The sequence below is a fragment of the Liolophura sinensis genome, chromosome 3 (genome assembly GCF_032854445.1).
Source record: "Liolophura sinensis isolate JHLJ2023 chromosome 3, CUHK_Ljap_v2, whole genome shotgun sequence".
Taxonomy (NCBI): domain Eukaryota; kingdom Metazoa; phylum Mollusca; class Polyplacophora; order Chitonida; family Chitonidae; genus Liolophura; species Liolophura sinensis.
The window spans coordinates 2,352,566-2,369,238 of NC_088297.1; the positions used below are offsets into that span (position 1 = coordinate 2,352,566).

The window sequence follows — 16,673 nt, forward strand, 5'->3', positions numbered from 1 at the left end:
GGCAGGCAGAATAAAAATATTAAAAGTTTAAAAATGTTAAATGGCTGCAACATGTATGCTACTTCTTACCAAAACCTAAGATGATAACGCACTAATGCGGTCGCTGTGAGATCAAGTCCAGGCTGTACGTGGGATGGTCTGTCATCAACCCTGGGCTTTTCCCTGGGCTCTGCCCGGTTTCCACCCACCATTATGATGACCGCCGTCGTATAAGCGAAACATTTTTGAGTACGGCGTAAAAAGACCAATCAAATAAGTAAATAAATATAATAAATCAATAAATAAATAAAAGTTCCTAGGCGCTTTCATTGAATTTCTTCACTGGTGTTTTGCAGATATTTTTCCCAAAAGTCTAAAACCATTATATTTCTCATTTGTGGGTAATAGGAGTACGCCTCTAAGGGACATCGCATACCTCAGATAATACTAGAGAACAAACCAGCGTATTCACGAGAGGAGCTGAGTCAGAAAGCAGGAAGGATCAATCTAAAAGACAAGAATTGCCAAAGCGCTTGTGCAAAACCGGACGTGAACCACCTCCTGGAGCAGGGTTTGATCCCAGAAGCTGTAAAGTCGCTAACAGAGTCTGGTACGTATAACAGTTGAATCACATATAGACAACTATTGACATAATTCTGAAAGAGTAACAATATTAGAGTAAAGGTGGATAAGTACTTGAGAAAGTTTATCCTCATTTTACTAGAGCACTGTCAGTATTATTCAGCCTTTCTTTTGTTATTTCTATAACAAGACCAAGGTCTCAGTGACCAGAAATTACCAAAGTATTTGAAACAGATCAAAGATATACTTATTTTATATCCCACTGGTTCAAAAATAAACGCCAGGAAGCTGAAAAATATCCTAACAGGGAGCGTGGCTTGGCCTAAAATTCATGATATTCGGTATTTGGAGTTAGAAGGTGACTGTTGGTGGGGAAGTCTTTCTTCTATATTTGCTGGCTGTCTGGTGTCACATGATCGTCACTCTTTAGCAAATTACACATCGCCGTATATGTAACGAGAGGACCTGTTCTCTGGAAGGCGTTTTCACAAAAAATGTAGGAGTACGTCTCCAAGGGAGAATGTTCCACATAATGTTCGTTTTACTACAGATTAAAAATTCTTAGTGTTCTACAAAGTCTGACAATTATGATTTACATGTAGGCCTGCTGATATTTTAACAGTTGTTCTAAACAATTTGTTGATTTATTCATTCAAATTTCACTTTGCTTACTTGCAGGGGACTACCATTACGCTGCCACAGTTTTAATGGAGAACGGCGAGTTTGAGGAAGCCGTGGATATTAGCAGACTGGCGGGAGACAGTGACTTAGTCAGACATTGTCATTGGGCTTCTTGTAAGAAGAAAATCTTTCAGTTCGAGTTAACAAACACACCAGTGATGGATGATGGTACCGTCGCTGAAACATTAAGTCTATTGCTGGCTTACTTCAACAATGTCAAGGATTTTACTGAGGCGTGTGAAGCCCAGCTTCTACTTGGACAGATCAGTCAAGATGTGGATGCCATTGAGAATGCTTGGCGAATGTTTGGAGGCCTGGGTTCAGAGTCTAACGAGGCAGGTCAGGTGGAGTGTTCAAAGGCAAAGCTCAAAGTAACCAGCCTGAGGCACAACGCAAAAGCTTGCTACAGATTTGCCAGCCAAGACCTGGCCTGTCTTCTCAAAGCTTTACAAGTCAGTCATAACCCCGATGGTGACGCCGAGGAGGAAAAGGTGAAGATGTATCTGAGGTACTACGGGTTGGAGGATGAAGAAAATGGAATTGTGATGTATCATCCGAAACATTCACCAAAGTGCCAGATCTTTCTGGAGAGACACAGTCAAAAATCTACTGTAAGGATTTCTATCTACAGAGCTGCGGAGCGGTTTCAACGGTATCTCTTGAATCTGGCGTACGACTGGGTAGCCGTCATCAGATCCACGGTACAAAGTGTTCAAAGTTTCAGCAGCCAGTGTCCAGAGTTTACCGAAGGGAGGTCGTGCAACCGGGTGCATTCATGCAAACATCTCCACGAACCGTACACAAAGGAAACTTTTCTGGAGTGTTTCTACTCTCTCCTCACTTTAGTACACATAAATGTCATCGTCATGAAAGCTTATCATTACATGAAGGATGACGACATCAAAGTGGAGTTAGGACGACTTCTCCCATTGGAGAATAGTACGTCTTTCTCCAACCTCATCTGCTTCGTGCTCAAGTTTGGGATGCACTGGAAATTATTTTCTAGAGATACACATCTTGTGGACATTGTCTTCAACAACCTTTGTCAAGCGGATTTGCGCGAGGGTTTGTCACTGTGGCAATCTTGGTTTGTGGAAGACGGCATCCGACTCACATCCGGACTCACTTCTCGACTCACAGAACAATCTCTGTTTGGATTGGTCACGTTGTCTAATATGGAAAAGACGAATCTGTCCATGGGAAGTGTAGCATTTCCGTCATTTCCTACGACAGCAACGAAACAGGAAAACAAAGAAACACTGATGAATAATTTCAGCATATTCTGTGAGGCAGTGCGTAAATTTTATCACCCTGGGTCGGATACGTTGGAGAGTCTTGCAGCGTATGAAAAGTTTTTAACGTCATTGGATGACCCCACCGACATCCAACACACAGAACAGCTACTATTCTTCATGGAGTTCAACTTGATGGTTATTTTTCATCTAGGAGCTAAACATGCGAAGTTGGCCTTCATAGTTCCATCCCGTTACATATCTGTTGTGAGATTTGTTGACAAATGGTTTGCGAAAAAGAAGTCTCTTCGATATATAGTAGCATTTTCAAAGGTAGGGGACATCAATATCGCTCTCAGCAGTACCGTTCATAGCCTAACGAACATCCTCTTGGGGAAAAGGCAAGGAGGCGGTAAGAGGTCCCCTGGTTTACTTCGGCAAACGTTTATGGCATCAGACATTGACGCATGCGCCGCGGAACGATGCTGGGTCATGTCATTGACTCTTCTTAGCAACATGTCGTTGCTGAAACCAAAGACCTGTGAAGAGGATCTCCTATCTGCTGTACACGAGGTCTGCACCCGGCTCCCTCAGATAAAATGGCCGCACCGTTTGGTCTCTGCTCTTGAGAGAACATTTCGTTGCTATGGACAGCGAGATATTGTCGAAGAACTGGCGATGATCCTTAGGGGACAAAACGAGGAAGAGCTTTTGGTTTGTCGATGGCAGGATGGTAGCAGATCGATAAAAGAAGGCTTGCACATGGAATCCATTGCGGAAGTCCACCTAACTGGGATGCCTGAAAAGTTTGACACAGACGAATGGTTGGGAAGAGTTGACATGGTATTACAAATGGATCGAAAAGCCGTGAAGAGCGTAAGTTGGGACACGTTTGCTTCGTTCTGTTGCAGAGTTTGGAACAGATTGTTCCAAAGAAAGAATTGAGTCAATCTTAAAGTGTAAAACCATTTTTATCACTGAATTTGAATTTCACTACATGTTTTCTCTTTTCCTTTTTTATTGGATGCCTTACACCATGAAACGTTCCATAAACACAACGTTTCAGTCTGGGATAAGTTCCTGTTTTTGTTGAGTGCAAGCAGCATGTGTGTTAAATACTGGAAAAACTCAACGTAATGATGGAAGGTTCGTCCAAAATGTTTCGAATGTCGAAACAAACATTCACAAAAATGGACGTGTTTTCCATTTGCGCTCTGTATCACTTGACCAACACCATTGGAGTGTGTGTGTGCGTGTGTGCGTGCGTGTGTGCGTGCGTGTGCGTGTATGTGTAACCGGAATCAGGTCGCAAGCATGAAATCACGGATTGTCCTTCACACCTTGTCTTTGTTTCAAGCTGACACCTCCCCTTACTAGTACTTAAATTACAAATTCTTACTTTCGTCTAATCTTATTTATGACATATATTCAGTGTTATTTTTTGGGCGAGCGGCTTTTCTTTAAATTGTTCACTTTTTTGATTGCAATTTTCGTTGACGTCGTTTGTATGTTGGTAACGAAAAATGTAGCTAACAGGAAAAAGTCAACAATGGCTACTTGTATATAGGATTTTTAAAACAATTTTGTTATATATTTCAATCCTATCTATGTAAGGGAAGCCAACTATGTAGGCAACAGTCGTGTATAAGCAAACAGTTAATGTGACGAGCTGTTTGACTCCACAACAGCGCTCCCTACCGCAACTTGCTAATTACCATGTCGCTTTTTGTTTAAATATAAGCGAAAATACGTCTATTCAATTAAAATAATAATTGTCACTGCGTATAATGAAATACAGTATTTTCATATTGTATGTATCTTCATTCCCTTATCCCCTGAGAGATAAACCAGGAATGTACCATGATTGCCTATTTAGAGCATGTTGTATGACCCAACAGGAAATTTAATCCAAAAATAGCACGGATATTACATAACATATTTTTCCTTTGATATAGGTATATTTTATGATATTTTCTGACATTCTTGTTTCAAGTTATTAATGGTACATGGTTAATGTTGGCTTTAGTTGTACGCCTTTGTAAATAAATATTTACGTCCAACTGATAATTTGATATAATTCAGCCTTGTATTGTGAGTAAGCCTATGTGAAAGATTTCTAGATCCGCTGTTCAATAACGTCAAGTCGCCGGCATATATCAGTACTGATCCGCGGACAGAACAAAAAATCCTTAGTCCGTTGACATGAGATATTACAAGTGTAACGTTAATGCAATGGATATGAATAATGAGCCAGTAGTGCTTCGCTGGTGGGTTCATGAAACAGTAGGAGTGTGTCAGTAGTGGGTTCTCGAGAAAGTGGTGTCCATGAATCAGCAGTGCGTCAGTAGAGTGTTCATGAATCAGCAGTGCGTCAGTAGAGAGTTCATGAATCAGCAGTGCGCCAGTAGAGAGTTCATGAATCAGCAGTGCGTCAGTAGAGAGTTCATGAATCAGCAGTGCGTCAGTAGAGAGTTCATGAATCAGCAGTGCGTCAGTAGAGAGTTCATGAATCAGCAGTGCGTCAGTAGAGAGTTCATGAATCAGCAGTGCGTCAGTAGAGAGTTCATGAATCAGCAGTGCGTCAGTAGAGAGTTCATGAATCAGCAGTGCGTCAGTAGAGTGTTCATGAATCAGCAGTGCGTCAGTAGAGTGTTCATGAATCAACAGTGCGTCAGTAGAGAGTTCATGAATCAGCAGTGCGTCACTAGAGAGTTCATGAATCAGCAGTGCGTCAGTAGTGGCTTCACGAATCAGCAGTGCGTCAGTAGAGTGTCCATGAATCGGCAGTGCGTCAATAGAGTGTCCATGAATCGGCAGTGCGTCAGTAGAGTGTTCATGAATCAGCAGTGCGTCAGTAGAGTGTTCATGAATCAGCAGTGCGTCAGTAGACAGTTCATGAATCAGCAGTGCGTCAGTAGGGAGTTCATGAATCAGCAGTGCGTCAGTAGAGAGTTTATGAATCAGCAGTGCGTCAGTAGGGAGTTCATGAATCAGCAGTGCGTCAGTAGAGAGTTCATGGATCAGCAGTGCGTCAGTAGAGAGTTCATGAATCAGCAGTGCGTCAGTAGAGTGTTCATGAATCAGCAGTGCGTCAGAAGAGTGTTCATGAATCAGCAGTGCGTCTGTAGTGGCTTCACGAATCAGCAGTGCGTCAGTAGAGAGTTCATGGATCGGCAGTGCGTCAGTAGTGGGTTCATGAATCAGCAGTGCGTCAGTAGAGAGTTCATGAATCAGCAGTGCGTCTGTAGAGAGTTCATGAATCAGCAGTGCGTCAGTAGAGTGTTCATGAATCGGCAGTGCGTCAGTAGAGAGTTCATGAATCAGCAGTGCGTCAGTAGAGTGTTCATGAATCAGCAGTGCGTCAGTAGAGAGTTCATGAATCAGCAGTGCGTCAGTAGAGTGTTCATGAATCAGCAGTGCGTCAGTAGAGAGTTCATGAATCAGCAGTGCGTCAGTAGGGAGTTCATGAATCAGCAGTGCGTCAGTAGGGAGTTCATGAATCAGCAGTGCGTCAGTAGGGAGTTCATGAATCAGCAGTGCGTCAGTAGTGGCTTCACGAATCAGCAGTGCGTCAGTAGAGAGTTCACGAATCAGCAGTGCGTCAGTAGAGTGTTCATGAATCAGCAGTGCGTCAGTAGAGAGTTCATGAATCAGCAGTGCGTCAGTAGAGTGTTCATGAATCAGCAGTGCGTCAGTAGGGAGTTCATGAATCAGCGGTGCGTCAGTAGTGGCTTCACGAATCAGCAGTGCGTCAGTAGAGTGTCCATGAATCGGCAGTGCGTCAGTAGAGTGTTCATAAATCAGCAGTGCGTAAGTAGAGAGTTCATGAATCAGCAGTGCGTCAGTAGAGAGTTCATGAATCAGCAGTGCGTCAGTAGAGTGTTCATGAATCAGCAGTGCGTCAGTAGAGTGTTCATGAATCAGCAGTGCGTCAGTAGAGTGTTCATGAATCAGCAGTGCGTCAGTAGAGAGTTCATGAATCAGCAGTGCGTCAGTACAGTGTTCATGAATCAGCAGTGCGTCAGTAGAGAGTTCATGAATCAGCAGTGCGTCAGTAGAGAGTTCATGAATCAGCAGTGCGTCAGTAGAGAGTTCATGAATCAGCAGTGCGTCAGTAGAGTGTTCATGAATCAGCAGTGCGTCAGTAGAGTGTTCATGAATCAGCAGTGCGTCAGTAGAGAGTTCATGAATCAGCAGTGCGTCAGTAGTGGCTTCACGAATCAGCAGTGCGTCAGTAGTGGGTTTATGAATCAGCAGTTGTAGATTTATATGTCAGTAATATGTCTGTGATGGCTTAAAATAGTCATTAGTGTGTCAGTGGTGGTTTAAAATGTCAGTAGTTTGTCAGTGATGGGTTAATAAGTCAGTTGTATGTCAGTGATTGGTTAAAAAATAAGTACTTTGTCAGTGATGGGTTAGAAATGCAGTGATGTTTCAGTGATGGGTTAAGAAGTCAGTGGAAAAGGAGCAGGTTCGGCAGGCCGCCGTGTACTATACTGATAGGGGGAAAGCCCAGCTGACACCGCGGGCGCCGAACCCGCTCCTTTTCGCTTCGGGGATGCGCGGCGTTGGTTCCACTCTGGAAGGAATTTGTCCTTTGGCGTACATTTCCTTTGCATGCTCGACACTTGCTTCTGTCGCTCAATATACGCAAATTTAAGAATTGGTCAAATTATAATATGCCTATTCTGTTTCTAATTAAGCCCTTTTTGAATGTATCTAAGCAATCGCATTAATGTCCCCAAAAATAACCGAACAACGAGAGTGTACTAGACGCATTTATACAGCTCAACGTCATTCGATTATACGTGCCGTGGTTTTAATTGAAATCTTTTCGGACCTCGGGTCTCAAAACATTTCCCTGTTCGAAGAAATGCCGACCTTATTTATGACGGTCTTGGATATTTACGAATGCATGGGATATGAAATCCCTGTACCTTGTGCGGACACTTTCACTGAGATCGCCGAAACTTATACAATAGCCGAAGCTGAAATCGAACAAACTGAAAGGCTCTACAGACAATGAGGGGAATTCCGCACCAGCTATGTATAGCCGGCATGCCCAACCCTGAACCATGACAGTGGACAACGTCAACTAGCTGCGTCTGAAAAAGATCCTTAATTGGACCTGACACAAAGCACTATTACGAAGACATAAAGTCTATCCATAGCTATCTGTATCCAATCGGGAGATTACAATCAATCTATACATGTACCACTTATGTTTACGTACAACAGGCTATCACTTCGACATATTCAAAACTCTTTCATCTGGATAAAATAATATTACTATATTACGTTATACGCAATTTACGCTGGCACACGGCTGTCTCTGTAAAACATAATATTTACCATCTAGCGCCTACTCCAGACACGGAATTTGCGCTCGTTATGTGACCTTAGAAAACAATTCGGAAACATCGCCCTTAGCCCTCTAGGTTGATCGCATGCATGCATGAATACAATGATGTACAGGGGACTATGCACCTTATTACTCTGACATATTTGAACCTGCCTGCGGATGTTGATGATTTTCCGCGGCCTGTGCTCTGTTTCCTCCCACGATAAGCTTGCCGCCGCCGTACAAGTGAAGTGCACTGAAATATTATTGTCCATATACGTATATTATGACATCAATCGAGCGTCAAATCACTCCGACACACCAAAACACGTGTTGAAATTTAACACAATATCTTGTGTCGTTTTCACACAACACAGAAATGTGTTACCCCAACACAAACATATGTTAACCCAACACAGAAATGTGTTCTCCAACACAAACATGTGTAACCCAACACAAACATGTGTAACCCCAACACAAACATATGTTAACCCAACACAGAAATGTGTTCTCTAACACAAACATGTGTTACCCAACACCAACACATGTTAACCCACCACAGAAATGTGTTCTCTAACACAAACATGTGTTACCCAACACAAACATATGTTAACCCACCACAGAAATGTGTTCTCTAACACAAACATGTGTAACCCAACACAAACATATGTTAACCCAACACAGAAATGTGTTCTCTAACACAAACATCTATAACCAACACCAACATATGTTAACCCAAAACAGAAATGTGTTCTCTAACACAAACATGTGTAAACCCAACACCAAAATAGGTTAACCCAACACAGAAATGTGTTACTCTAACACAAACATGTGTTACCCAACACAAACATATGTTAAAAATATAAAGTACACGTTTGAGTTACAAAATAAAAAAAAACACAATTTTGTTTTGAACCAGAATGAGGTATTTTATTCAATACAACAAAAACTTGTGTATTTTGCAACACATATTGTGTATAACATCCAGCATATCTTGTATTCAATTCTTTCAACACAAGTCCTTGTGTTAATTCCACACAAGATAGAGTTGCTTAAATGTGACACAAGGCTTTTGGTGGATAGAAACACAAGTTTGTGTCCACACATGTGTTTTTGTGTGGAGTAACGTATATTCTGTGATTCATTTTATGTGATGACATTCTTTTTAGTGGTTGGTAATTGAAATTAAATTGATTGTTGCTGAACGCCATTCTTAAAAGATAAAGACTTCTGATGCAGACTTTTTTATATTTGTTTATATTTGGTTTTAGTAGAAGCTGGATTCGAACACGTGACCTCACCGGTGAAGGCTCTTTCGATAATGTAATTTATTTATTGATTTATTTATATGATTGGCGTGTTACGCCGTACTCAAAAATATTTCACATACATGATGGAGGCAAGCAGTATGGTAGGAGGAAACTGGGCAGAGCCTGGAGGAAGCCGACGGCCAAATTAGTATTTCTTTGTAAGAAAATCAGCAAAACGATAACAGTATGCAGAAGACCAGTAAAACGACGGTAATATGCAGAAGACCAGTAAAAACGACAGTCGTATGCAGAGGACGAGATAAAGAAGAGTCGTATGCAGAAGACCAGCAAAAAGACAGTCGTGTGGAGAAGACCAGGAAAACGACAGTCGTATTTAGAACACCAGTGAAACGACAGTTGTAAGCAGAAGACCAGCAAAAACGAAAGTCTAGTGCAGAAGACCAGCAAAACGACAGTCGTATGCTTAGGGCCAGAAACGAGAGTCGTATGTAGAAGACCAGTAAAAACGACACTCGTATGCAGAAGACCAGTAAAGGACAATCGTATGTAGAAGGTCAGTAAAGTGACAGTCATGTGCAGAAGACCAGCAAAACGACCAGTCGTGTGGAGAAGAACAGCAAAACGACAGTCGTATGCAAAGGGCCAGTAAACCACAGTCGTATGCTGAAAACCGGTAAAACGACACTCGTATGCAGAAGACCGTAAGACGTATAGTATGTACAAGACCAATAAAACAATACTGTGATATATAGGCCTCCATTAGATGTATAGCAGCTACATGCACGAATCGGTATCATTGAAAGAAGAACTGTGATATATGGATGTGTACAATGATAATACTATATAATATTCATACACATATACCAAAGTGTTAGTAATAGATTAAGTAATACAACAAAACACTTATGTGTACGAGGGCCGTATGTAGTCGGCTCCCGAAACAATAACAGGTTTATTTCAATTTAATTTGTTGACTGACTCCTGCACTACGGCGTTTTCTCACATACAACCAGCGAGCCACTGATCAATGTGCGATTTAAACGTTTTCGAAATATATATTACAAAAGTTTACACTGGACCTCTGTTCTAGAATTCCGTGTGCCAAACGTCAAAAAGAAGCGTGTGCATTGCAGAAATTCATGCCGTCATAGCAAAGTGTTAAGCACAAATGGTACATGGTTTTAATTACCAGCAAACGCAGTTCTCCTCTGTGCGTCACATTTCTGTAGACCAGCTAAAGCTATTTACTTAACGTCATTTCAACTGCCATGATAGCCAAACACCGTATAAGTATGGCAATTATACTTAGGGGTAACCTTACGCACAGTTTTGTGAGACGTAATCATGGCAACTAGGTTGGTCATCGCTTGTGTTTGGCGGCCATATGGGTCTTTGTAACAGTCCGAACGGAGGAACTGTTTCCCGCACTCCTCGCACGTTATGGCGTTCGTTGACGCCTTAGGTTTATGAACACGTTCATGGCGTCGTAAGTTTGTTTTCAGAGTAAAAGTCTTACCACAAACCTGGCAGGAAAACTTTGCCCGAGCGAAACTACCCATACCTACAATAAAGCAGAAAGACAAAACAATGAGTCTTAAAACCTCTGTGTTTTTGTACTTATCACTTACAAGAAGACATATATTTTGTTTACTTTTGAAAGCAAATAATTTCGCTGGCAAAAGAACCCATTGGAAGTGTAGTATACACAAACAATTACCTCTGCATTCTCATTTAAGATACTGTGGCTATGCATATAGCTTTTTCAATTTACATATCGATTGAATTGGAAAAGGAACTAAGAGATCAACAAAACTGCACTGCAGAAAGTCCGAAGGTTCTCTGGTTCATTCCCCCAACCAGAGATTTGATATACCTTCTTAACGAGGATCTGGTTGTTCAAAACTTTCTAAAGGCCTTATGTCAGGCTTAACCTTTATTTGACGCTAGTTGTGGGGTCACTCTGTTCAGAATCCGTAATTTCTAACTCGGGAAAGTGCGATAGCCGTACTTTCCTTAATTTGCCTTGGTCATGTCGCCACACATAAAGAACTAAAACAGCCAGTGCTATCTGCGCGCTCAGTATCCCCACTCTCATCGCTAAGCACAAAAATCGTTTATTATGTGGCACTAATGCAACCGTTTAGGTGGGGGAAAGACCTGGTAACTGTACATTCCTGGAGAATAAGTCACGTTGAGTCCCCGGTGCTTTGCGCCTCGTATTTTCTTATTGAGAAATGTAGTGCTGCTCGACAATTCTCCATACCACCCAATCTTCAATTTTGTATTAAGCACAGAAAATATTAAAGATCTGTAACTGTACATGAAATACATATGAATTAAATCTGCTGCTTTCACACGTGTGCTTTTCACAACTGCACGTACACTGAATGCTGAACCTCGCTAAACTCTTCTCCATGTAATATAATACCGGTATAATGGCTTATACCCTTTTGAATACCATGTTCATTTTAGACACAGTATTTACACAAGCTTAAATCTCAAGGGGCAAATTTTAACTCTGATATGTGAGCTCCGGAAGACACGCCAGTAAAACCACATATGAAGTTTCATTGCATTTTACTTCGTGGTTATGGACAGAAAATGCTGTTGATTTGAACATGAACTCTGTTCTGAGAAAATAGATTTTGATCGAAAACCAGTTATACAAAGTCTGGTGCGATATGGGTGTAGGGTGAAGAGGAACCAGTAAATTCATACACAAACTTTCACTGAATTTAGCTGCCTGGTTTTGAATATACAGAATGTTTAAAAAGGTAAACGAGCCAAATGTGAACTTTAAGACCCACACGCTGAATTTGGATCTGTAGCTTTGGAGATATACAACGTTCTAAGGTAAGTATGAATTCTGAGCTTAGAGTGGAGATCAAATGTTAGTTATACTGACCACAATGAAATGCCATGCATAAAAGCTGCCAATGGATCCCGGCATAAACTGTCATTGATAATGGATCTGTAGTTTTGGAGATACAACAATACAGGTTTGAAACCTGTCCATAGACAGTGGGTCATTTGCTTATTAGTCTAATTGGTTTCTAAGGCCATACTGAAGAATGTTTCATTTTAATCCGCTACGGCGGTCACGTTTTTATCTGTGGACGAAATTTATTTGCGACGTTCACTAATACGTCTGAGGATAACGATTCATTGAACTTGGCTGAATAATTTTGTGTACACATGTACAACAAACAAAACAAAAGCACATCTTTACTGTATACTCCGCCCAACCCAGAGCCACACAGAATGCTCTAAACAGATCTACACGTACGCAGATTCATATTTGGCAATCCGCGCTGGCTCAGTAATCTAATGCGTTAGATCAGTCACACGCTCAAATCCATCTAGTGACTGTTCGGCTGCGGCATTCAGTCAGCAGGTTTGTAAGGTACCTGACAAACGGCGGTAGATAGCTACGGTCACTCCAGTTTCCACCACTCATAAACCTGTCAGTAGTCATATATGTGGAGAGTTTTCTGGTCTACACCAATCAAATAGCCTAAGAAAGATCATATCTACTGCCGTATCGAACGAAAAGGACATCTTCCTACGTCACTTCATCTGTTTAATGCAATCGGATATTTAACGCAATTAAAGTGCAAAATTCTTTGCCTGTTGTGGACAATTTTAGAACGCGACCGGATGTGAGGTGATAGTGAGATGGATATTATCTCGGGTAAAGACGGATAAATTGATAACTCTACGTGATAAAGTTAAAGGGCTGCATATTTGTCTATTTTGTAATGCACATTCTTATTTCGTGAAGAAAAAAGTTGTACATACGTTATCAAAAGATAATGCGTTGAATAAATTACACTCAAAAACATAATCTGTGAATTTTACCCCTGCACAGAAAGCCTATTGTCTGAGTGTCTATTCTGCAATTGTAACAGATTATTCTGTTAAATATAACACATGTATTTTATTAATTTTACCCCTGCACAGAAAGCCTATTGTCTGAGTGATGCTAGAATGTATTCTGCAATTGTAACAGATTATTCTGTTAAATATAACACATGTATTCTATTAATTTTACCCCTGCACAGAAAGCCTATTGTCTGAGTGATGCTAGAATGTATTCTGCAATTGTAACAGATTATTCTGTTAAATATAACACATGTATTCTATTAATTCAACATAAAGATTCTATTGAAACTAACCGGATATTATACTGAGTATAACACACTATCTTGTTAAAATAAAAGACCAATAATAGAATAAGTTTTTGAGTGTACTTGCAGAACGAACATCACTTCCAAAGGTGAATTTTACAACAACCAGGATTACAAGAAGTCATGCAGTTGATTTAAAGATGCAAACATGTGTTACAGTAGAACTGCGTTACGTATTTATCCGTACAATATCGGGACCTGCATGTCACGTGTTTAGCAAAATTGCCCGATGTGCTCAATAAATTAATAATTTAAGTTATTGTGAGCTGTAACAACGACGAAGGCCCTTCCTGGGTTAGGCGTTTGCTCCATGTTGTTTCCCGGGACAATGTGGTAATGAGTTCGAATGCAGCGCTCGCTGCTTTAAATGAGGTGTTTTAGTTGCCTGGCAAAGGGCGGGGGGGTTTACTTCGTGACTCCGGTTTCTCCCCTTCACAAAGTTGATCGCAATCACATAGGTCAAACCTTCACAAGTTCGATGCTGAGCATCAATGAAATAAACGAATGAAACATAATATAACAAAAGACTTACAGCATAGAGAGTAAAACCAGAGAAAGTGTAATAAATGGTATTAAAATGGTCACACGTAACCGGTGAAGTACGGCCTCTTGTCAATTTACCTCACTTGTATTTATTCTAACTGTTCTTGGAATATCGATTCTTGGTGATACTCGGATTTAAGCTGTCTAACCGAAGAGGTGCCTGCGAGTGAGCCTTCGTTCACCTCTAGCTGGTTACAAGCCAGTATACTCTCAAAAAATCAATATTAAAATGAACAGAAAGTCTGTAGTCAGAGTGATGCTAGAGAGGCTCACTCTCAGGCTTCTCTTCAGTAGGACAGCTTAAATCCGAGTGTCACCAAGAATCAGCAAAATTGTTATTTTTTTGTGTAGGCTACCAGATCTGACTAGTGAGAATGGACTGAATCAGTCTCTAGTCTTTGATTTTTTTTTTTGGATTGGTGTTTTACGCCGTACTCAAGAATATTTCACTTATACGACGGCGGCCAGCATTATGGTGGGTGGAAACCGGGCAGAGCCCGGGGGAAACCCACGACCATCCGCAGGTTGCCGCGGGACCTTCTCACGTACGGCCGCCAGCATGAAGGAACGACTTGAACTCACAGCGGCCGCATTGGTGAGAGACTCCTGGGTCATTACGCTGCGCTAGCGCTTTAACCGACTGAGCCATGGAGGCCCCCCTCTAGTCTTTGCTATTTTTATCTAAAAGCTAACATCAATACGTCTATAAACATGGATATAAAGATTATTAATGTCAAGAAGTTAGTTAACATCACTCAGACTGCACTGAAAATACAACACCTTGGGAAAAGATGTGAAATGTAGGCAACCTTCCTAAGAAATATAATTCGAAACACTTGTTTGTTAAGAATATATTTTACAGAATTAAAAACAGTCAACCTTTATAAAATTTAAATTGAGTTAAAAGAAAAGAACACATTTATACAACACATATCTTAAATGAAACCTAAAAAAAAAACATTTTTTTTCAGTATTTAACAGTTAAACATCAAAGGCTCAGAAGTTTCCTTTACACCGCCATTTGAACAGATTACATACGTCACCCGGCTTAGCTTTGCCCAGTAGACGATCAGGACATGGCATTCCAGGCACAGTTCGGCAGAAAACAGCCACGAATGTGGGCATGGTGTGATCCTCTAGTACATCCCAAACTCTTCCTTTTTAGAGTTGGCTTTCACAGGACTTACAATCCACGGTTATCACGATATACGTACGCATTTAGCTCAGACCGGAAATGCACATTAATCATATGCGGGAGGAAAACCTTAAGCACCTTGACGTGTTAATGAATATTCAAGAAGAAAGGCGGCTTGTCCCATGAAAGGACTCCTTTCTTCTTGAGAATTCATTAACACGTCAATGTGCTTAAGGCTTAAATTTAAGGTTTTAAAACATGGCGGGACTTCAATGTACCTCGAATCGGTGGATTTTATAGAAAATGACAATGTATAAAAAGTTTTTTCTCTCTTGCGAATACTTTATCCCCCCTCTCCACCCCACATAAAAAAAACAAAAAAAAAACAAACAAACAACAGAATTCCGCACATTTTGTATAGCTCTTTCATTTAATGAATAGTTTGTATAAATGTGTTCATTTCTTTTAATAAACCATGCACATTGGCCATACAGAATCTAATAATAAAACATGCTTTTTCTAGTTTCAGCGGATTATTTGTGGTAGATTAGCTATACAATATGTCTGTAACCATTATGACATTCTACATTATACATCGCACTTATAATATTATAAACACAATTTGTTTAGTGTTAGATGATTTCATTTACATCGATGACAACAGCTATCGGTTAATGCTGTAGTCCTCCACACACCAAAGAACATGCCAGAGTATTACTTCTGCATGATAAAACTGGCTGTATGGTAAACCTTGCAATTCTGAATACAAGCAAATCGACTGTCAACTATAGTATAAATATGTACCGCGCAAAATATACCAACATGTTGATTAATGAGGAAATAAGTATATAATATAAAACTGAAAAGCTTGTTTCCTTTCACCGTTATCTTTGTCTGCCAAACGTTGTTTGTGGGTATCTGACAAAAGTGAATACCCAAGCATTACAGTGTGACATTGAGACTTTTATCAAACAGTCATAATGAACTATAAAACCGAAACACAGTTCAAGAGAATTAATACAGTATTTACAAGTGTTATGTAAGCTTTTGTGAATGTGTTAAAATATCAAAATTTTTTGGCGAAACATCAAAGCAGGTTTCTACATATCTTTATACATTTATATGGTAGAGGAAAGAGAACTGCCGCGAAGCAACAAGCCTCCTTACACGAAGGACCTCGCACATAAATTGAAAGCCGTATATGATTAACTGCTGTGCTGGTACGAAAAGTACCAAATTTCCTTGGAACTTCTTTACCTATTGTCTCAAACGAAATGGTTCATTCAAGACAGAATAATAGGTTCATTTAAGAAAAAAAAATAGCTTCACTCAGTACTGAGGAATGGGTCCTCTGAAAAAAGCCGAATACACGTTATGATTATTTATTTGCATGTATTTGATTTGTGTTTTACACCAAATTCAAGAATACCATTATATGGTCGGAGGAAACCGGGGCAAGGGAAACCCATGAAAATCCGCAGGCTTATGTCAGATCTTTCTGGGTAGCATGTACTGGACTGGAGCTAACAGCGATCAATTGGTGAGAAACTCCTGGGCAATAGAGGCCCCTTAAAACAAATAATTTTCCTTAAAATTTTCACTGAAACAGTTCTCTCAAAATAAACGAATATGTTCACTGAGCATTAACGAATACTTACTCTCTAACAAAAGGAATTTGCGTTCACTGAACATTAAAGAACAGGTCATCTCAAAACAAACGAA

General features: G+C 40.5%; 1 protein-coding gene across 1 annotated transcript in view; it reads left to right on the top strand.

Annotated features, from left to right (window-relative positions):
- The window catches only part of LOC135463965 (TPR and ankyrin repeat-containing protein 1-like), an 80,213-nt gene that overhangs the window by 25,297 nt on the left and 38,243 nt on the right, over window positions 1-16,673 (top strand). The gene's annotated exons all lie outside the window — the stretch shown is intronic.